Source organism: Notolepis coatsorum (assembly GCF_963971535.1).
Source record: "Notolepis coatsorum genome assembly, chromosome: 9".
Classification (NCBI taxonomy): domain Eukaryota; kingdom Metazoa; phylum Chordata; class Actinopteri; order Aulopiformes; family Paralepididae; genus Notolepis; species Notolepis coatsorum.
The window spans coordinates 142,650,363-142,674,468 of record NC_140173.1 but is presented as its reverse complement, the minus strand read 5'-3'; positions in this window follow the sequence as shown (position 1 = coordinate 142,674,468).

The following is a 24,106-nucleotide window of genomic DNA, read 5'->3' as shown; positions in this document are numbered from 1 at the left end:
ACACACACACACACACACACACACACACACACACACACACACACACACACACACACACACACACACACACACACACACACACACACACACACACACACACACACACACACACACACACACACACACACACACACACACACACACACACACACACACACACACACACACACACACACACACACACACACACAGTCACACTAGTTTCCACTGTTGACTGACTGAACCAACAGTAGTCACCACACCTATAAATAGCTAAGGAACCTGTGAGAGACATACAACACAAGTATGCACTGGTCTGGTCAAGATGTACAGTGTGGATTAGGGGTGTCACAATTAATCAATTGAATCCAATAAAAAAAATCGACAATCGATTAAAGATGACTACATCGATTTTTCAAAACATTGAATCGGTGGCAGTTAAATTAGATTAGATTAGATTCAAATGTATTGTCATCATTCAGCACAAGTAGACAGTACATCGAAAACATTTTGGCATCCAACCAGAGTGCAAATGTAACAGTAATGTGCACCAGAAATATACTGTACAATGTACAAGTGATTAAACTGGGTATAAAATATACAAATTAGTACTACTGAGTAATAGAGCTAATTTAATAAATTAATCCAATTGAACCCGATTGCTTAAATAATGGTTAGTAGCAGCTCTAGCGAGGATGGTTGTCAGCTGTGTGCATCCTCTTCTTTTTTATTTTTTATTTTTTTTATAAAACTCTCTCATCATCAGAACATTATCTCTCACAAAATCAGCTCATGTCGCCACAGAGAGCACAGTCATGGGTAGGTCTAATAATTATACTAATTAATTCCACCACAGCAAGAAAAAATAAAGAATAAAAAAAAAAGCCCATCTTGGTGATAGTGATGGGCTTGTTTCACAGTATTACATCAGAGTTGTGTGACATTGACGTCTGAGACTAGTGAAATTAGAGCAATGGAAATGCGAGGGCTCAGCCAGTTAGGACGATTACCCCGCCCGAGTCCGAGATGCACACAGTCTCCAGCCAGATCGATGGATGACTTAGCAGCAAGGATGACACACACTACTAGCACCACCTCGACCCATCAGCATCAGTCTTCCTGACATTTGCTGTCTCGTGCTTCAGCAGCGTGAGTGAAGTGCCTTCTTGATTTGCCGGTTTAGTTTTTTTTATCATTGTTTCCCCATAACGACCTGATAAACACTGACTAGTAACAGCCGATTTAATGACTGTTGCATGACTTGCTAATAAGTACAGCACAAAATGACCATTCAATAGTTTTCATTGCAGATAAAAAAAACACTACTGATTTCTATTCTAGACATGTTTCATAATGAACAAAGTAAGTATGTTTAGGTGTAACTCTACTGATTTCTATTCTAGACATGTTTCATAATGAACAATGTAAATATGTTTAGGTGTAACTCTACTGATTCATATTCTAGACATGTTTCATAATGAACAAAGTAAATATGTTTAGGTGTAACTCAACTGATTCATATTCTAGACATGTTTCATAATGAACAAAGTAAATATGTTTAGGTGTAACTCTACTGATTTCTATTCTAGACATGTTTCATAATGAACAATGTAAATATGTTTAGGTGTAACTCTACTGATTCATATTCTAGACATGTGTCATAATGAACAAAGTAAATATGTTTAGGTGTAACTCTACTGATTCATATTCTAGACATGTGTCATAATGAACAAAGTAAATATGTTTAGGTGTAGCCCTGCCACCTCAACACACCCTGAAGGAGTGTGTTAACAGGTCACATGTCTTTAAAGGGGAACTATCTTACTGTTTATTTTACTATTTGGACAATTTTACACAATTCCTGTGAGTCTATGGAACACATCTGTAAGGTTTTTCTCCAAAAAATACATTGTTTTATATTTCTAATCGAGTACTCAAAAAAGCAGCATTTTTCCACTTCAAGATTTCAAGCTGTTTTGGCCTGGCTCCGCCCATACTCGCTTTGAGTGACAGTCACCCACAGTCTGCGACTGGCTGACAGAGAGAGAGATAGAAAGATTGAGGGGGATAATAATTAATTTCGCCGCGGGGGGGCATAATCCCACGGGACAATGCATTGGTAACTTGTTTCAAATGACAATATATACCCCTGTGAATATTATTGCACGGATCGTAATATGGGCGTGCGCGTGAGAGTGTGCGCAACGATATTTTGACAGTGATACGTGAGTGCTCCGGATTGCGGGGGAGAAGAACCATCCCCGCGCGCACACACATTTACACACACTCCTGCGCGCGGTCCCTCTCTCTCTCTCTCTCTCTCCCTCTCTATCTCTCTCTCTCCCTCTCTCTCTCTCTCCCTCTCTCTCTCCCTCTCTATCTCTCTCTCTCCCTCTCTCCCGCTCGCTCGTTCTCTGCTGTCTGTCGGCACCCGCGTTTGAGGAAGTAATTCCACTGCGTTATTTCTAAACCGAGCCGCATTTCTGGCAGACGCTCTCTGATTGGCACTGACTGACGCTCTCTGATTGGCCACTGACGCGTTTGCCCAATCGCGTGACGAGCTGTGTCTTTGCCCATTTCCACGTCAAACAGCCTGCAAACTACCTGGCGTTCTATCGCCATGCTCTAAGACAAACTCTAACCTTAACCAACTTCAAAAGAGTGCCTAAGCTTAACCAGTGTAGAAACAGGCGTCGGCCAATCAGAGAGCGTCTTGCCAGAAATGCGGCTAGGTTTAGAAATAACGCAATTCCACTCGCTCTGTTGTTGGGCGAATTGTTGATTGTGGGCGGTGACTACAACCAGTGCCTTATTCACGTCAGCAAAACAGTAAAATCAGAATGGCTTAGTGAGGGAGGATCTCGTGAACTCGATGCCTAGACTGATGAGTCAAAATGAGAATTAGAGAAACAGACCCCATTGACATGATCCCCCATTGCTAGGAAACAATGCTACACACTGGAAAAGGCCATTTATAAGACATGGGACCTTTAAAGTCTGTCCGACACATTAGAGTCAGGACCTGTTCCAGGGAATCTGATGGACTGAAATAGACGTTAGTGCTCATGATTTCTACTGCAGCTGTTTGAACGGCCCTCAGCAAAGACATTACAGGCACCTGATTATATCAACCGTCCTTAACTTTAAGTCATATTTGTCTAACCTGATAGCGAAGCACCAAGGTCTTGGGAAAATGTTGACCATAACATACAGCACACCTGAGCTGAAGTAAATCTTGTTTTCATATTGTTTTATTCTACTTTAATTGTCTATTAATGTTGCACCAAAACGACCAAGACAAATTCCCTGTATGTGCATTGTGCAAGCTTACTTGGCAATAAAGACCTTTCTGATTCTGATTCTGATATGTATTTGTAATAAGCATAAACATTTTTAACTGGCCATTGGCCAATCAGATTCACGTTGTATCAACAGGTTACATTTTTGAGGCAAAAGTTGCTTTGATTTTAGATATATATTTCTTTCTTCTAATATTTTTTAGAACCAATACATTTAAAACTCTGATGGCTTTTACTATCTGAAAGTATTCGAATTTTTTTATTTTAATATTCATGGCCTGTGACTGTGATGTCACTGGTTGCCATGGATAGTGTGTGTGCTTGACTGGGTCAGTATGGTAAGACAGGGTACACGGGGTAAGCTGCCCCCCCAAACTCCCCCACCTCCCCAGACTTCCCTTAACCCCCCCCCCCCCCCTCCCCCAGTCGAAGCCTCTCGTGAGCCTCCTTCATGTTGTGTTTTGATTCCTCCTCCTCTCTCATGGCTACAGTCACACAGAGAGAGAGGGGAAGTGTGCCACATTATGAAACCAGTGTGATGTGGCTGAGCATGCTGCACCCAGCCTGGGTGGGTTTCCTCTAGTCTGGAAAACGCCAGCGGTAAACGCCAAATTCGCCAATAATAAAAAGAAAATACAAATGTTGTTCTTTTTAAAGGGGAACTATTTTACTATTTCTTTCACTATTTGGGCACTTTTACACAATTCCTGTGAGTTTATGGAACACCTCTGTAATTTTTTATTTTTTTTAATTCATTGTTTTGTATTTCTAATCAAGTCCTCAAAAACAGCATTTTTCTACCTCAAGATCTTAAGCCGTTTTGAGCCTGGGCTCCAACCACAATGGTAAACCACTGCGCCGCCTGATGATTATCATGCAGCGGTGTCTCTCTGACATCACAAATCAGCACATCTTCAGATGACTCAGTTCAGTGAGGGTGAATATTGTGAGAGGAGAATTGGAAGAATGCGCCAATATGAGAATTAGGACAGCCGAATCACGTCCAATCTTTCGCCGTCGACTAAAGACGCACTTCTTCAACCATTATCTGAATTTAAAAAAAAAACTATAAAAAAAAAATCTAACCCTAACTAACCGTACTGTCATGCACTTGTCCTAATAAACTAACCTACACTGTAGCACTCAACACTTTGATGAACATTGTTGCTCAGCTGATAGAGTTGTGCTCTTCCTGATGGCTTGTCGTACAGAACTTGTAAGTCGCTTTGGATAAAAGCGTCAGCTAAATGACTAAATGTAAATGTAAAATTAGAGACATAGATCATATTAATATAAGTTCACATAGCTAGGAAACAATGCTAAACACTGAAAAAGGCCATTTATAAGATAGTTCCCCTTTAACATTTTGCCTCATGTTAGCCATATGCGGATAATATATTTACAGAACGAGGAGGTCCCTTTCATTAAAAGGCACGCGGCGCTCTCAAAATAACACATCAAGAAACACATCGGCACTTTTAGTTAAGGACAACACGTCCTGTGTTTATTATCAACACGTACTTTTTTAAGGGGCGTGTGATGAACCGGTCTAGTGTTTCTGTTAACCCGTCCTAGTTATTTGGGAGCAGTGGGGGCGGCAGACACAGTCCGCCGACCGCGTGAATATTTTAGGCAACCAACTTGTGTTTAGCGTTTCTCTGATTGGCCAATACGCCCATGTGACCACGGCAGCGCGAGAGAGCTGCAGCGCGGAAATAGGCTGTCTATTGCCATTCTCTAAGACAAACTCTAACCTTAACCAGCTCCTTAACAGCGCCTAAACTTAACCCTTCTAACCTTAAGCAACTCCGAAACAATGCCTAACCTTAACCAACTCCGAAACAATGCTTAAAGTTATGCCTAAACTTAACGGCGAAAGAATGCGAATGCACGTAAAAAAAAAAGAAAAAAAAAAAATTGAAGGGAATCGAACTTGCCAGCAGTAGGATCCACAGCAATGCAGCGCTGCCAATTGAGCTAGTTCTGGATAGTAAAAAAAGGGCGGATTACTGCTACATAATGCTGCCGCGTCGCCGCGGGGGCGTGGCTAGACGCAAGTTGGGCGTGGTTAGACACAAGTTGGTTGCCTTTAATATTCACGCAGTCCGACCAGCTCCCCCGGGGACCGACTCTAGCTCTAATGCCGGTGCCTCCTTGGTCTGGCGGGTGGTAATGATACCTAGCATGATGCAATGTCCCACGGGGAGCACATGTAAACGCACCCCCCCCCCCCCCCCCTCGTCCCATTTGGGTTCAAATCCAGGACTGTGTTGCTATGAGGCAACGGCCCTTAACCACTGCCCTGCCGCGTGTCACTGTGTGTATTCATTTCATTTGATGAACAGTATTATGTCCAATTGGACAGAACTTGCCTCCTTTTTTTTTTTATCTCTTTTATCTTATTTGTTTTTTCTTGTTACTATACACAGATCTTTTATGTATTTTATTATATTTTTTCAATTTTATTTCTTGTTTTTTTTCCATCCTTTCCTTGTACAGTGTCCTTGAGTCTGAGAAAGGCGCTTCTCTCTTAAAATCCAATCTATTATTATTATTATTATTATTATTATTATTATTATTATTATTATTATTATTATTATTATTATGTCCGTTTACAGCTATTTAAAAAAAATAAAAAAAAGGTATAATATTCCTGTTGATGCCACTGATACAAACGCTTCAAACTTAAAAATAGATCACACCCCACCACACCCGGTAGATAACTTTGAATCCTACACCTCCTCGACAGCAGAGAGAAGTCGGGGGGACAAAAGCCTCAAAACAGATGACCGCCGTCTGCTGCGTTGGACCGGGCAGGAGGCACACGGAGGAACAAGCGTCTGGAACTCGGACGCCTCTCTCTCCGTTAGGACACAAAGTGTCTTTTGTACAGTATATCAGACAGTCTCCATAGAAGGGAGCTCTCTCTCTGTGTGTCTGCTGTGTGCGTGTGTGTGTGGGTCTCTGGACCATCTGAATGTGATGAGAGTGGGCTGAAGGCAGAGAGCGGAGGGGCTGGGCCGGCTACAGGGACAGGGAGGGGCTGCCCAGGGGAGGACGCTGGACAAAGAGAATGACTGTGCAAAAAAAAAAAAAAAAAACTCTGACACACACACACACTCCTCATTGCTTTTGATAATGGGGTAGAAAAAGATGCAAGATTTTGATGATCATCACGCCTCTCTCTCTCTCTCGTCCAGTATCTCAGAGAAAGGGACGCTGTGAGACGAGGAGGGATCATCATACACAGGGAGCCGCCTGAGGTGATTTGTATGCAGTGGTTGCAGCAGGGAGCATCACACCAGCGTAGACTACTGTCTGATGGCGGGGGGCCGCACCCTCCTTGAAGCAAGACTGAGAAGAACAGATGCTCACCTCGTTGCTGGACAGATCTGACATTCAGGGAGGAACCGCCGTATATAAGGGACACCGGTGTCGAGGAGATTGTGTTTGTTAAATAAAAAAACAAATCAACCCAAAGAGTTCAGATCAATAGTAGATCATACTAGTATGTTTCAAAACCATTCACTGAAAATCTTAAGTCTATAGCAAAGCAGTGATTAGATCATTTCACCCGGATCGTATTCCACTCCAAGCTTGGGTTTTTTACGATTAATGGGTTCATGATTATAAGCAGATTAGTCAGTGAGTAATCTGAATGTAAAAATTGGCTGTTGGTGTGCGGTCCACCAATCAGGAAGGCAGAGTGAAATCATGTAACCATAAACAAACCTGTTGGTGTGCGGTCCACCAATCAGGCAGGCAGAGTGAAATCATGTAACCATAAACAAACCGGAGTTGCAATTGTTTGATCCAAGAATGTTTGGTCTGACGAATCCAAAACCAACTATTTTATTTTCAGTTCCAGCTCATTAAGCCGTCGTGAGCGGCTAGCCTGCTTATCTTGTTCTGATTACTGGCTACACGCCTGGAGGGCGTCTACCTTTCCATCAATATTACTTATGTTAACTAATGAAAACAGAAGAATAGTGCAATTAAAAGCATTACGGGGGAACAAGTTACTCTCCACAACCATGATCGGAACCATGTAACTATGTTTTTTTTTTAATCACATAACAGATCAAATAAACCACATGTGAAATATGTTTTGTCTATGATACGTAGTGGATCTGATACCACAGGACAACAAAAACAAAGAAACAGACCGAGCTCATCTCTGGTGGTGAGGATACGATAATATAATAGGATAAGATAAGAGGATAGAATATGATAATATAATAGGATAAGATAATAGGATAGAATAGGATAAGATAATAGGATAGAATAGGATAATATAATAGGATAAGATGATATGATAGAATAGGATAAGATAATAGGATAGAATATGATAAGATGATATGATAGAATAGGATAAGATAATAGGATATAATAGGATAAGATAATAGGATATAATAGGATAAGATGATATGATAGAATAGGATAAGATAATAGGATATAATAAGATAAGATGATATGATAGAATAGGATAAGATAATAGGATAGAATAGGATAAGATAATAGGATAGAATAGGATAAGGTAATAGGATATAATAGGATAAGATGATATGATAGAATAGGACAAGATAATATGATATAATAGGATAAGATAATAAGGATAGAATAGAATAAGATAATATGAATGAATGAATGAATGAATGAATGACGTTTTTTTATTTTACGGTCTTATTTACAGACAAATCAAAAACAACCGTGTGGACTTGCAAAAAAAATTGAAAAAAATTGAGAATCACAAATGTACATAATAAGGCAAGCTCACACACAAAATCCAAAATCAACGCTGCAAGATATAATTTTTTTTTTTTAAAGAAAAAAACAAATGTTTGAAGTTTTACTCAAAACTGTACTCCTGAATAATTTTATCCTTTAAGGCTTTTTTAAATCTCCCCTGAGAAGTACACAACTTCAACCCGTCACTAAGGCTATTCCATCATTTAACTCCCAGAATTGAAACGCATCTAGCTTTTACATTAGTTCTTACCTTTTTACATGTTTTAAGAATACACAACCCTCTTACATTTAATTTAAATATGATATGATATGATAGAATAGGATAAGATAATAAGGATATAATATAATAAGATAATATGATATGATAGAATAGGACAAGATAATATGATAGAATAGGATAAGATAATATGATAGAATAGGACAAGATAATATGATAGAATAGGATAAGATAATATGATAGAATAGGACAAGATAATATGATAGAATAGGATAAGATAAGATAATATGATAGAATAGGACAAGATAATATGATAGAATAGGATAAGATAAGATAATATGATAGAATAGGATAAGATAATAAAATAGGATAAGATAATAGGCACTGAGCCTGCCTCACCAAGCCGTTTCTCCACACATTTCTTTCTTTCTTTTTTTTTTTATATTTTTTTTATTATTGCAAAACAAAAATTATTAAAAGTCAGTACTCAACACACAATGCATAATGAAACTTTCAGTAAAGGTGGTTAAAATACATGCAAGTACAGAAACAAGATAAAACAAAAATAGTCTATAATAACATTTTAACCGTATACAGTGTATATCCAGCGAAATTACAATTATATAAATGTTAGTATATAATATACCCCTAATACCTATTTTCTAAAACCCTACACACATATGCTCCAGCTCGAACCCCCCCCCTCCCGGACCCCCTCTTGGATAGTACCTCCATTATCCCTCACTCCTAACCAGACACTACCATTATAAGCTAGCTTTTATTCTCTCCACCACTTCTAACCACATTGACATTTTGGATTCATTGAGACCCAGAATTCTTGCTGTAGATATTTCTTGATATATCACATCGAGATATGTAAGAAACCACACTTTTCGGCACATTTTTTCCGGTTGAAACCAACGTGATGCGATCAGTTTTTTAGCTACTGTGATACCCGATAAAACCAATCTCTTTAGTTGTGGATTCACTGCAAACTCAAAAACATCATTCAATAGTAATACCGAGGGGTGTACAGGTATATTCCAAGATACGAGTATTGATAATTGTTGGGACACATCTTTCCAGAATGCCTTAACTGGTGGGCAGTCCCAATACATGTGCATAAATGTTCCTTCGTCCTTTTATCATCATTTATTTATTTCTAAGCAGACGGTATATGGCATATTAATACAGTCTATTCCACTATACAGTAGCTATATCCGCGGCGATTGGGTTTAATTCTTATTTATTAATTTTCTCCGAAATAACCACCTGTGCATTGTATGTTACTATTGCACTTTACTGTTACATTTGTACTCTGGTTAGATGCCAAACTTATTTTCGTTGTATTGTACTTGTGCTATATGATGACAATACATTTGAATCTAATCTAATCGAAATCAGTCGCAAATCGCTTCCGCGTTACCTGTTGAATACTGGGCTCAGCACTGCACAGATGCAATGCTGAGCCTCTCACTTCCGTTTTGCACACGGCCCTCGCCTTTATAAGGAGCTGGCAGGGCGTGTCTGTATGTAAATTCAGGTGTATGAGAATGTGCTTCCAGTTTAACACTTTCTGCGCCAACCCACAATATTTCTCGGGTTATCTCGCCAGCGGTTGAGCGCCAAAACCCGAGATTTCTCGGGTTTTCATCGTTTTTTCTTTTATTCGATTTTTTTAATTCATTACAGGCTCACGGACCTCGGTGTTACCATAGGAAATCATTATGAGATCCCGAGAGTGCAATACCGGCCGCATCCCGCTAGGTGGCAGTATCGCCCACCCTTTGAAACCTTATTTCACACAGTGTGTCACATCTAATTTCGTCCGGGCGGAGAATTTAGACCAAGACAAGTAAATCGCTTCATCTGAGCACTTCGAAACGCGTTCAGCACACTTGAGGCATATCTTGTGCCACTTGATGTCAGGGACCCGATCAACATCAATACTGGAAATCGCGATCAAGTTTCAAGTTTCAAGTTTCTTTATTAGTTGTCATACAGAAGTACAGAATACTTTTATACAAAATGCTTCTTTCTGTTACGCTCCAGAGACTGTGCTAGACAGACAATTGGAATATTCTTTTTGAAATAACCCCGATCAAAGGTAAGGACTATCTGGTGTCAATTCCACCTTGATCCTACAATGATTTCATATCGATCCAGCCGATCAACGTATGTAGTATTCAAAACGAATGCCGTTGCTGGCGATCAAAGCATCAAAAAAACTACCCCCCCCCCCCCTTTCATGCATTCATGATGAAACATAATACTTATTATATACCTTTGATTTGGAAATAGTAGCGTGTGCAGGCAAGCAACGTGAACGCTTTTAGCAAAATTCACATATCGCTCCATAACGCAATTACCAGGAATTAGCCATAGGATCACTCTGAAACTATACAATATTCACCACGGTATAACACGCGAACGTATACATGAAAACATTTATTCTTTTTCACACGTTGAACAAGGGATAGTTACTGTCAAATGAGCCATAGTATTGTCTATAATATAGAATATAGATATAGCCCTGCAAACACTGCGACGCACAGTGAAAATCCCTATCTCATACAGCGGTGGCCCAATGAGTACAAGGATGGCTAAAACGGCTGCCGCTGAAATGAGTGACGTTTTTCATTCATGGGAACCCAGCTGCGTTGATTTTGGCCACCTACGAAGACCGTTTCACGAGTTTAGGAATCCAGAGGAGGATTTTCGTAAATTTGTTAGTACAAACTTTTTACAAAGATAGTTACAAAGATACTTACAAACATGTTTGGGAATGAGGACTAATATTCAACTCCAGAGTGTACATTTATATTGTGATATTTCTATACAAAAATTTAAAATTAAAAAAATTATAATTTTGTATAATATTTTTTTAATATATTTTTTTAATAGTTACAAATAGTTACAGAGGTCCAGACCTCGCTGACCTCATAGCTGGCTACGGCCATGATGGCATCCGGTGCAATTGGCGGAACATGTCCCCTTTCTATGCAAATGAGCCTTGTCGGAATCTGCCCGCTGCAATTGCACAGACCAGTTAACACGACGCACCAACCGTCTTCACAGACACGGTGGTAAATAAGCGCAGATCCAAGTCTGGCTCCAAGTCCGGCTGTGAAAAATATGGCTATATAAGTGACTGACTATGCCACCTTACATTTCGTCCTGTACAGTCAGAATCGGATTTTGTTGATTAAGCTTTCGTTGGAACAGCAGAAAATAGATCTTATAAACCGTATATAATTTGTTAGAGAAATATGCAGCCCCAGGCGAATATAGCCTTCGCAAAGTGGCGTGATTTGCTCCAAGTCTGGCAGTGAACACTATTATAAATAAGGCTAAGCACTAAACCGGGTAATTTCAAATGCTTGGTTCTGAGATTATCATACAGTAAACATTTATTTCTGATAGGCGTGCTGATCAGCAGTAATGCAACGTCATGATTATTATTATTATGAAGTTATTATTATTATTATTATTAAATGAAAAATAACTCCTCTCCTTCACTCCTTTGGGTTCTGCAGGGTTAGGTTATAATCACAATAAAGGGGTGGTGTAATATAAAATGAAATATGAACTAAGGGCATAAGCACAATATAATATAATATAATTATGAAATCAAATATAGGCCAGGGCTTTACAATTTAATAAAGAGATTGAATACGATTAAATGGGATATAAATTAAATAAAATATAGCACAATAGAATATAGTACAATTATGTGACAAATGTAATTGGAATAGGACATTACAAACATATGCAATGACGAAAGATAGTGACAAAAACACAGGACGCAATGTGTCATGAAAATATTTACTCTGTAATGTATAGAGCTTGCTTAATTTGTATTTTGTGTCTATAGTCCAACACACACAGCGGGCGATTTTTGCGACCGACTTTTTAAGCTAGGCGAACGACAGAATTGTATCGCTTCCATTTCTAGTTGTGGTGGCGCGATAGTTAGATAACCTAAGTGGGGAACAACCAGGAGATCAATGTGACAGAGAGTAATGCAGTCTAAACAGTCATACATCTTTTATTCAACTTCAGCCCTGATCATAACCATTTAAATGTTTAGATTTTTTGTAATAAAAAATGAAATACTCCCACTTTTCTGAAAAGAGTTGTTGTTAAATCTGACATTACAAAAAATCCATCAAAATCTGTGTTGTTGCTAATCATTGACACATAGCCTGTAATAATCCCCCCCAGAAAAATTTACTTTGCATTTGATATATTGAAAATATTTAACTTTTTGTGTTTTTATTTTATTTTTTTTACAATAATTTGTGATGCCATCACACAAACTGGCATTTAAATGGTTACAATTCGAAACTGTATTGAATATGTGTTTTTTATTTATTAATTTTTTTAATAATTTGTGATGCCCATCACAAACACTGGAATTTAAAGGGTAAAAATAAAAGAAATCCTGCACCAGAATGCAGGAAATTAAGTCTTTGTAACAAAATAATTCCTGGTGGGGGACCCCCACTTAGAAAGTGGCCTGACTGGGGCTATATTTCACATTATATTTCCCAGCCTGAATTATTTCCCCAGTCCGGCCCTGCTTATGTGAGTTGTCAACAACATGGTGTGTGTGTGTGTGTGTGTGTGTGTGTGTGTGTGTGTGTGTGTGTGTGTGTGTGTGTGTGTGTGTGTGTGTGTGTGTGTGTGTGTGTGTGTGTGTGTGTGTGTGTGTGTGTGTGTGTGTGTGTGTGTCAGTGTGTGTGTGTGTGAATGAAGGACAATTGCTTGCTGTGTGTGAGAGAGAGAGAGAGAGAATTAAGTACATTTGCTGAAATACAGTTCTTAATTTTCTCACTTGCTATGTGAGAATGTTAGTTATTATGTTCTCAATGCCCCTTGCATTGTATGAGTTGTGTGGAAGAGTTTGCTAGTTCTAGTGCTACCCCTTTGTACATTGTGGCTGTGTCTGACAAAAGTTAACAATAAATAATGGTATTAGGAATACATTTGCCTCCTGCGTGAACTGTGCATAGCTGAATAGACTGTATTTTAACGCCGGTCATATGGTGGTACTTGGAGAGCCAGCTACGTTCTCAGGTGGTACTTGGTGTAAAAAGTTTGAGAACCACTGAGCTAGAGGGCATCATAGCGAAATGCAGATTATTATTATCATTCAGAATTATCATTCCGCTATAAGGGGGAAAAAGCTCTGGCTTGTTAGTATTTCTTTAAACCAATCACAAGCAGCCTGGGCGGCGCTAACACTCACAATGACTCACACTCACAGTAATGTTAACCTAATTCAACAACAGATGTGCTCTGCATATTTCAGCCAAGAAATGCAGTGAATGTGCCCTTTTATCCAGAATGAAAGAAAGTTTATAATATCATAGGCTGCAGCGTTCAAGTGTGTTGCTGACCTACACTGATTGATTCACCATGACACTGAAGCAGCAGACGTTTCTGTCCTCCATGTCCTTCTAAACTACATCAAAGATGAAGATCACTCAATGTGTCTACATGCACATTCATATTTTGGAGACAAGCTAATATCCCGGTGTTGGACAGGACAAGGTGTCTATGCAATACAGGCCTTGCACGGAATGTTCGTGTATAGTTGTCTCAAATGTCTCTCTTCCAAAATAATCCATCCAGTGGAAGAGAAGGTAAACACATAACACTATGAAACGGATAGCACTGTTCCACCGCGATCCAGTAATAAGACACCTTTTTATTAATTTATTAAGTGCTTGTATTATATTTCTCATATCAACACATTGCAAACGTTGTTTTGCACATACCAACATCTTCCAACATACTAGCTAGAGGGTGGTGGGAGGGGCCTCCCCCCCCCCCCTCCTAGGCCATGAGGGCTAGCTTCGGCTAACAGGGAAGGTTTTTGGCTAACGACTAGGCCTCAACCACCGTCGGACTAATAGCAGAAGACACGGTAGAGATAATGAATTCAATATATTTTTCAAGGACCTTTTCAGAACTGTTTTCCATCTTGTACAGAGTATGTTTATGGGAATAAACATAACGTTCCAAGGAAAGGTATCCTGTTTCCAGTGTGCCTTCAATTCTTTTGAGACGAATGTATCAACGGGGAAGGAGAGAGGGTGTCAGTCAGTACGATAAAGAGATAAACACAACGCAGAAACTTCACGGAGAGCCACAGGTGACGAGGTGATTACCGGCTGATATATCCTAATCCAACAATACATACGACAAAAGTGCATTTTAAACCATCTGTGAAAAAGGCCTCTGTTTCTGATCACCATTATGCCCATATGGATGAGCAAACAGAATAGTATTACCATGGAAATTGACTTCACACAGACTAGAGTAAGGTGTCTACTAGGGCTGACCCCTATTAATCGATTAGTCGACTAATCGGTCGAAAGGAGCCGTAGTCGACTGGCCAACCTCTTAGTCGAATATAATAAAAAATAAAAATAAAAGATATTTAAATTTTTGTATTTTTTTTTGTATTATTCTTTCCAAAAGAAAAGAGGCCTAGAAGCGTGGCTAATGCTAATGGCACGCATACCAGAGGCTAACTGCCTACGAAAACAGGCACAGAGGCACTGAAAGAGGATTTCACCCATCTAATGAACACACTAGACTAGACAAATATCAAGATGTATCCATCAGTGGACCAATTGCATGCTTTTGCAGAGGACAAGAAGCCTTCAGTCGACTCCTTCAGACATTAAGCACCCCCCACAGCCCAAATGGAATGATAAAAAAATAAAAAAAATAAAATATATAATAAAAAAGAATTTACAAATATTATACTTTTTTTTTTTTTTTTTTTGACCAATAGTCGACTAACGGCAAATGTTGGCCAATCCTAGTCGACCATCCAAATCCTTAGTCGGGGACAGCCCTAGTGTCTACATGCATTAGTATCATGGCTAATACTGGCATATCTCAGCTATCATTTTCAGGTTTCTCATAGTCAGGGTATGAGCTTATCCTGGCTATTATTAACGGAATGAGGTGCTAACATATGTAACGAGGTTGAAACCTTGCAGCAGTAGCCCTTGGTGTGTAGACTCACTCCTAAGTTAAATACCCACCACTTCGCAAATTGAATTGGATCCTTTTCAGGTGGCGGAATGGAATATTTAACAAACGTGGTCACATGGTGCTTGTGAGTCGAGGGTTCGTGGTCGAGACTGCGGGATACAGGTGCAGAGTGCTTAGTACTTGCTAGTACTTATAGTGATCACTGTTACACGGGCGACAAATCATAGACAGAATACTCCAACATCTTGAATTATAGAATAATATTATCAATGTGCATGAGATGTCCTTATCATGCAGAAGGACCTCTTTAAATCGAGTGCTTTAACGGAGATGTCCTTATCATGCAGAAGGACCTCTTTAAATCGAGTGCTTTACCGGAGATGTCCTTATCATGCAGAAGGACCTCTTTAAATCGAGTGCTTTACCGGAGATGTACTTATCATGTAAGGCTGACCCCTCTAAGTCGATTAGTCGACTAATCGGTCGAAAGGAGCCGTAGTCGAATATATATTAAAAATAATATTATAATATATATATATATTTTTTTTTAATCATTCTTTCCAAAAGAAAAGAGGCCTAGAAGCGTGGCTAACGCTAATGGCATGCATACCAGAGGCTAACTGCCTACGAAAACAGGCACAGAGGCACTGAAAGAGGATTTCACCCGTCTAATGAACACACTAGACTAGACAAATATCAAGATGTATCCATCAGTGGACCAATTGCATGCTTTTGCAGAGGACAAGAAGCCTTCAGTCGACTCCTTCAGACATTAAGCACCCCCCACAGCCCAAATGGAATGATAAAAAAATATATATATATATATATTTAAAATTTAAAAAATTTAAATATTAGGCTATACTTTTTTTTTTTTTTTTTTTTTTTTTCCAATAGTCGACTAACGGCAAATTTTGGCCAATCATAGTCGACCATCCAAATCCTTAGTCGGGGACAGCCCTAATATCATGCAGAAGGACCTCTTTAAATCTAGAGATGTTCTTACAATTTTTCAGAAAATAACTCATTCAGCATGGAAAGCATAAAGAATTACTAATCGACTAATTAAGTCTTAGTGGTCAACAAAGACCAAACCAATCAATTAATCGATTAACGGGAGGGGGCAACAACAACAACACCACTCCAAAGCCTGAAGCGCTCATTTGTGTGCCGTGTGGAATCTGTGAACTGCAGGGTGTGGAAAAAGCACCTCCTGGCATGGCATGGCAAAAGAGAAGGCTGATCCAGTGCCCAACCCGACAAAACCCCCAGTGTCCTTGCTGGCAGCGGGCGATCGAGTGTTTGAAATGCCACAATGGCTTGCATAATTCATCCTCGTCGCCTGCCAAGAGGCTCTTCTGGACCTCTGCAGGCTCACACATCCCCTGTGCAACGCCGTACCTATTGTGCCTGTTCAGGAAACCATGTCTTGAACCCAGCCATTTACAGATCTTTTGTAAAGCAAGTGTTTGATTTCAGTGCCTATACCCATGCAAGGCAAACCCCTCGTCGTTAGTGTATTATTACTCTAATGCCTAATTAGCGAGGCATACCAAGAACCTTTCTTCTTCAGGTATTTCAGTGGTAAAATGCTATAGTGTGAGAAGGACTTATAGGGGGGGGCTTAGGGTAACATTTCCAGAGTGCTGCTTTTTTATATATTTTTTGCATGGGGTTAAACAGGGTTGTGGACTCTCTGAAACTACACAACAATCTCTAAGAATGGCCTTACATAAGTAACTGTTACATATTACATAAGTAAGTATTTCTCATTATTTTCACATGGTCACGAAAAACAGTTAAATTGCGATGATGTTTGAGCGATAGAGTTCTTTCTCAGCACAATCCATGCTGTTCCTCATACTAGCGACGGATAGTTAGCCACAAACCAATGCAAAGTCTGTACAGGCTGACAAAGCTCACTGAAATCGACTTTATGTTGCACTGTGGAGTAGATTTCAGCAAGTCTCAGTCAGCTTGTACAGACAGGAGCCTCGACCCCATTGACTTTCCATTGGTTTGTGACTGACTACCGATCAACATCATCATTCGTAATCGTAAGTAAGATGGGTTTAAAAAAAAAGAAAAAAAAAGAAAAACAGAACTATCCCTGTAAGAGGCATGTCAAATGGTGACTACGGTACATGCCAAATGATTTCATGATATTAAAATATAACTCTAAATTCAGGTTCCGTTCAAGAGTTGATCTGGGTCTGAACTCCACCCTGAGCGCCTGGATCCTGGACTTTCTGACCGACACAGGCCCCAGGTAGTCAGGGTGGGTGGGACACACCTCCGGCTCCAACTCAATCACCCTGAGCATTGGGTCCCCCCAGGGCTGTGTCCTCAGCCCCCTGCTGTATTCGCTGTACACACATGACTGTGTGGCCAGGTTCAGCTCCAACTCCATAGTGAAGTTTGCGGATGACACGGTGGTGGTGGGCCTGATCTCTAACAATGACGACGAGAAGAAGGCCTACCGGGAGGAGGTTGATGTCCTGGCACTCTGGTGCCGGGATAACACAGCCTACTCCTGAACATTGGTAAGACCAAGGAGCTGATCGTGGATTTTAGGAGAATACAGCATGGGAGACTGATTGATTGATTGATTGAAAACTTTATTAACAGATTGCAGAATGGGTACAATACAGTACAGCTCAATACACACAATTGTTAAGGGGATGCAGACCAGAGAAAGACTTTCGTCTTGTTTACACCAGGGTCCCCCATTTTCAATTCATCAGGACATATATGACATACATGACATACAGATAGTCAGTACTGCTACATCTATACATTTATGACATACCAGATTTGCAAATACAGTACCGTTTGTGATACAGAAGGAGTCAAGAAAAGGGAGTATATACATTTGACGTAGAAACTGTACATTGGAGGAGGTTGGGTGGGGGGGGTTGGGTACACTGGGATATTGACAACCATACTGGGTAATTTACATTGGAGGTGGTTGGGGGGGGGGGGGGGGGGCACACTGTATAAGCAAGCAAAACTGTACATTGAGGGGGGGAGACTCTGTACAGTGACACACATGCCACTGTGGATTAATGGGGCTATCGTGGACAGGGTGAGCAGCTTTAAGTACCTGGGAGTCCACATCACAGAGGCCCTGACGTGGACAACACACACACACTGTGTTATAAAAGGTGAAGCAGAGACAACTCAGGAAATTCAGAGTATCAGGGAAGATCAATATGAAATGAAAATGGGGGACCCTGATGTAAACAAGACAAACGTCTTTCTCTGGTCTGCATCCCCTTAACAATTGTGTGTATTGAGCCGTACTGTATTGTACCCATTCTGCAATCTGTTAAATAAAGTTTTCATTCATTCATTCATTCATTCATTCATTCATTCATTCATTCATTCATACTCCAGTCCTTCTACTCTGGGGCTGTGGAGAGCATCCTGACTGGGAACATCACTGCCTGGTTTGGAAACGTCTGCACTGCCCAGGACAGGAAGGCTCTACAGAGAGTAGTGCGCTCAGCAGAGCGTACTACGGGTATTGCACTACCACCCCTGCAGGACTTATACAACACAACATGAGGTGCAAATCCAGAGCCTGCAGAATAATAAACCATAGCCTGTTTAAGCTGCTGCGATCAGGCAAGCGCCTCCGCATACATGCAGCAAGAACAGAGAGACTCAGACTCTTCTTCCCCCAGGCCATCAGAACACTGAACACTGATCTCTCCACACACAAGCACACATGAAGAACACACACACACCACACATCCTGCACTCTCTCACACACAAACACACTACAGGTCACTTTTGTAAAAAGCAACGGTCACTTTAAAAAACATAACTGTATGTTTTTGTATAGTATAGTTAGTATAGTATAGTTACATATAGCATAACTGTATATTGTATAGTATTGTAGTGATTGTAATGGTACATAATTCACCCACGGAACTATTGTTAGGAACATTCTAGATTCACATTAGTTCCGCCCGAACATTGTGGACCGTTTGTGATGATGTCATAGCAGAACATTCTAGAACATTAGTTCCGCCCGACAATTCTGGAACGTTTGTGAAGATGTCATAGTAGTTACATTCTAGAACATCGAACGTTCTTATTTAAGCAGTGGCAGTTCCTGTCATTCTAGCTTTCCAGTAACGTACTGTATCGTGTAGGTGTACTCAATAAATACTATTCGCTCTGCCTCAAGCCACCGTCTCCGACTCCCATCTCTCGGCACTACAGTATATTGTATAGTAGTGTATATAGGACTCATTACCTTTAATTCGTAAGCTTAGCATTGTATTGTATTTTATCTTAGTACCTTTTATCATGTCTATTATTACCGGTATCTATTCTATGTTGTTCTATTGTTATTTGCATTTTGTTTTTGCACAATCAAGGCGGGCATGGCCACCTTCATTTCACTACATGTCTTGTAATAAATCTCGTTTGAATCTTGAATCTTGAGTACATGTCAGAATGTAGCGCCATGACTAGAGTCTTTAATCATGTTTAATGTTGAATCTACTGTATCTCATACTGGGATCACGTGGGAGCAGACAGAGACACACCTCCGTGCCACTCGTATCACTGCACATACTGAAGTCAACCATGTTTACAATCACCACCTGAACAAACCTCATATCTCCAGTTTTGTCTTTTTTCAAGATCAACAAAGTAAGTAAATTACTAACTAGACAGACAGACAGACAGACAGACAGACAGACAGACAGACAGACAGACAGACAGACAGACAGACAGACAGACAGACAGACAGACAGACAGACAGACAGACAGACAGACAGACAGACAGACACAGACAAACAGACACAGACAGATAGATAGATAGATAGACAACTACCTTATACATTTAGCAATAAATACAGTATGTGACAAACAAGGTGTTTAACACGATAGAGACATGAAAAGGTGCCATGTTCACAACTAATCGAATCTAATCTAAACGCTTCTTTTTTTTATAGCTCCATCCCTCTCTGTAAATATTTTACGTAGGTGTGACACCTCGCTGACAGGCAACACTGACAGTCTGTCGAAACAGAGAGAGAGAGAGATAGGCTTGGTCTGGGTTTAAACCACACCTACTGTTTAAACATAGTTGCATGCTTAGTTGGACCAATGTCAGATGGAGGAGTTGTACGGCAACACCCCACCCCCCTCCCACGCACACACACACAGGCACACAAAGCCACACACTGAGGTGGCCTCACGATTTGAACAGTAGTCAATACTAGAGAGAATGAAAGCAGAGTTGACCCCAAAGGGAAACGCATATCAAGTTGCACAACTCTTTTTCCATATAGGTTTACATCTTTAAAGATTACATTATTTCACACCGTTGAATCCTGATCCCGATGAGAAAAGAAGAAAAAAATACGATGGAGAAAAATACGCTATTCTGGTTCTATTCTGATGGTTCTATTCACGCTTGTTTAATTGACCTGCTTCCCCTAGCGTGTTTAGGTCTGTTTGGTTAGTAACTGCTTTATCTGATTTAATAATAAAAAAGAAGTGTCTCATTGATGCTCAGCGTATCACATGGGGAGAAGCTCCGGGGGTTTGATCATAAACACTAGAACTCAGATGAAGGACAGTTGGGAGCAATGTTCTGCAGGGGCGGCGCAGAGTAGCCTATAGGTACAGTAGATATAGTTGTTTATACATAGGAGATAAATCACAGAGGGCAAATCAGCAGAAGGTTACAGTAAGAAGGTTATAGGGTTATGCTAGCATAGCACGAATGGTGGCATAAGCTATGGAACACACACACACACACACACACACACAAAGCTTGTATTGTAAGTTATATTAAAGTTAGTCACTTTAAAGGAAAGAAAAAAGGTCACTTTAAAGGGGGAAAAAAACATAACTGGATGTTTTTGTATAGTATAGTTAGGATAGCATAATGACATAGATTATAACTGTATAGTAGTGTACATATGACTCATTACCTTTTCTATTTTATCTTAGTACTTTTATCATGTCTATTTTATTTCTATTCTATTTTACTCTATTATTATTTGTATTTTTTTTTTTTTTTTTTTGCACAATCGAAGCGGGCACTCACTATATGTCTTGTGTATGTATGTACAGTATGTGATGAATAAACCTCTTGAATCTTGAGTTAGTATATGGATATAGTTATGGATATATGGTAGGTGTTGTTGCACTTGCTCAGACTATCCCACATGTATTCCGTTTTCGAGGTGCCAGGAAGGTGCCAGAAAGGGCCCAATTAACCTATTTTTGATTTTGTTGTTGCTGTCGTTGTTTTGTTTTGTGACGAAGACGTGACCAGTCTGAAAACTCCCCTAAACGCTCCTGTGATTCATTGCGCGAGTCCGCAGGGAGTGTTGCTACCACGCATGCTGATATTGTTCCGGCTAATGCTATTCTGAATTCTTTCCTTCGGTATAGAGGCCAGATACTGCATGCAGCTGCCGAGGCCACTGCTCATCCATATTTGTGCCAAGTCATTCCATTTTTCATAAAGTAATAAAATGTTGAATGATTCATTTAAAAAAAAAATCACAATTCATTTCACCCAATGTTGAATACATTTTACAAGGTAATGGCCTCACCGTGGCACAACTCCCAGACAAAATGTATAATCAATTATTAAATCGAATGTATCATAACGCCAGAGGAAAACAGGCTGGTGGACAATTTAAGAACGGTCATGATTTCAACGTTGCAGGTTTGTATGACCTAGACAAGGATTGTATAAGGATTGGATCGTTCTAAGTGTACAAAGTCCTTTCAAATTGTCAAATGACCAGGATGTCAAGTTTATAAAAGCTTCTCCTTTCTGTTCATTTCATTGGATGGATCATGTATGCCGAATTTACTGGAGGTTGTTCTACATTCAGTTGTATTTGTGTTGTTGTTGTTGTTGTTGTTGTTGTTGTTGTTGTTGTTGTTGTGCTACATTGAGGGGGGGAAAGTGTCTTAACCCTGGATATGACACTGAGTTTTCAACCAACACTTTTACCACAAATGTGAACGTTTGATATGAGATAAGTGTATGGGGGAAATGTGTGAGGTAGCCTATACTGGTTAGCCAGCCTGTCAATCAAAGTAGAATCACTGTTGACAGCAGCCTTTTGTGCAGGTGAGTAAAACTACACCAAAATCTACACCAAAATCTAGCCTAACTATCACCAAAATGTCTTCTCAGTGACTACATTTTACAAAAACAAATCTATATCTATAAGATAACTAAACCGACTAGACTTACTGAACTGACATTATTAAAACATATAGTAAAAAAAATAAATAAAAAAAATGGCGGTCAGTTAGGGTCCTTCGCTGTTGTAGGTCGGGAAAGGTCTGGCCATTCATGTGGCAACATCATAGGATTCAAATCTCTCTCAAATGTGAGAGAAGAACAATTACATATTTATAAAACAAATGTGTACAAAATTATATCACCGATAAAGTTCACCATTACCCAAATGTTATATGTTTTTTTCTTTTTTTATATATATATAAATTGTATATTGACCCTTTGATGTGTGCGATCACACTGGTGTGATTAGAATTGTGAGAAGCGGGCGGCCATGTTGCTGGTGAAGGTGATGATGTAACAATGATGTGACTGGTCAACCGACTTCCAGAATCAGACAATAGAATGACGAGGGAACACACAGGGAAAATACTTCGTATTAGCCTTTTTTTTTTTTTTTTTTTTTTTGGGATGCAATATTGTATTTTGAGGCAGTGGAAAACACCAACGACAACACGGCTCTTTGTTTGAGGACCGCCTGAAGACAACGCGGTCACATATTCCCCAATGGATGCTGCATCATATGATTTCATTATAGGTCCCAGTCAAGGCACTTAACTAAGCCCTGCCACAGCTGACTGTAATACACCAACAGCTGTGGGGCAGTATACTGGAGCCAGCAGCGTATAATATACAAGTCATGCTATATAGAGGCTATACAGCAAACAGCCACTGACAGCATGACGCTCATTCATTATTTGTCTGATGTATAGGGAAGGCAGTTAGATAGGGAAGAATGAAATCATAAAAACGATTGCTGTCAGGTTCAATTCAGCTCCAAATTATCTCCCAGAGGCGGAAAGGAAAGGATCTTTTGTCTTACTGCTGTGATACTTTGCCATTGTGAGGCTTCTTCTGGAAAAAGATGTATAGATCTACAATGTTCTTCTCCATATTCCCTTTAATTATCAAATGGGATCGAACAGACGAGGCTACAGGAGTGGGTATTGACTAATACTGTGTCTGCTGGTAATTTAGTTAGTCACTGTCTGTCTGGGTATATTATGCACAAGATTACTGTCAAGACACCAGATAGACTGGTTTAAAACACTAACAAAAACATGCCCACGTATGCTATTCAATTAGCAATCATCAGATGGTCAGCGTAAAAAGATAGTTAAATAATAATAATAATTATTATTATTATTATTAGTAGTAGTAGTGGTATTATTATTATTATCATGAACTGTGCGATGTCCTCAGTCAGAACAAATGGTGTAAACAATGTAATTAATCATGAGAGGCTAATTAATGAAATGAAATCTCTTCCAAACCTATTTCAAGCTCAATTTCTCAACAGATAATATGCCCATAATAATAAATATAGAGGTTATACATGCTATAATAACATTTCATGCTGGGTACAAGAACAAGATCACAATATGCCACTGCATCAACCATACACAGTCACAGGCAAACAATTAGTAAAGCCATTGTCTACTACACTGTATATAATAATTGCGTTGTCATGCGCAAGAAGAAAAAACAACACTTTTTTTCCCATTATTATATATGAATATCTCCTGATAGACGCTCCGGTCCGGTCGTGGGCCCCAGCAG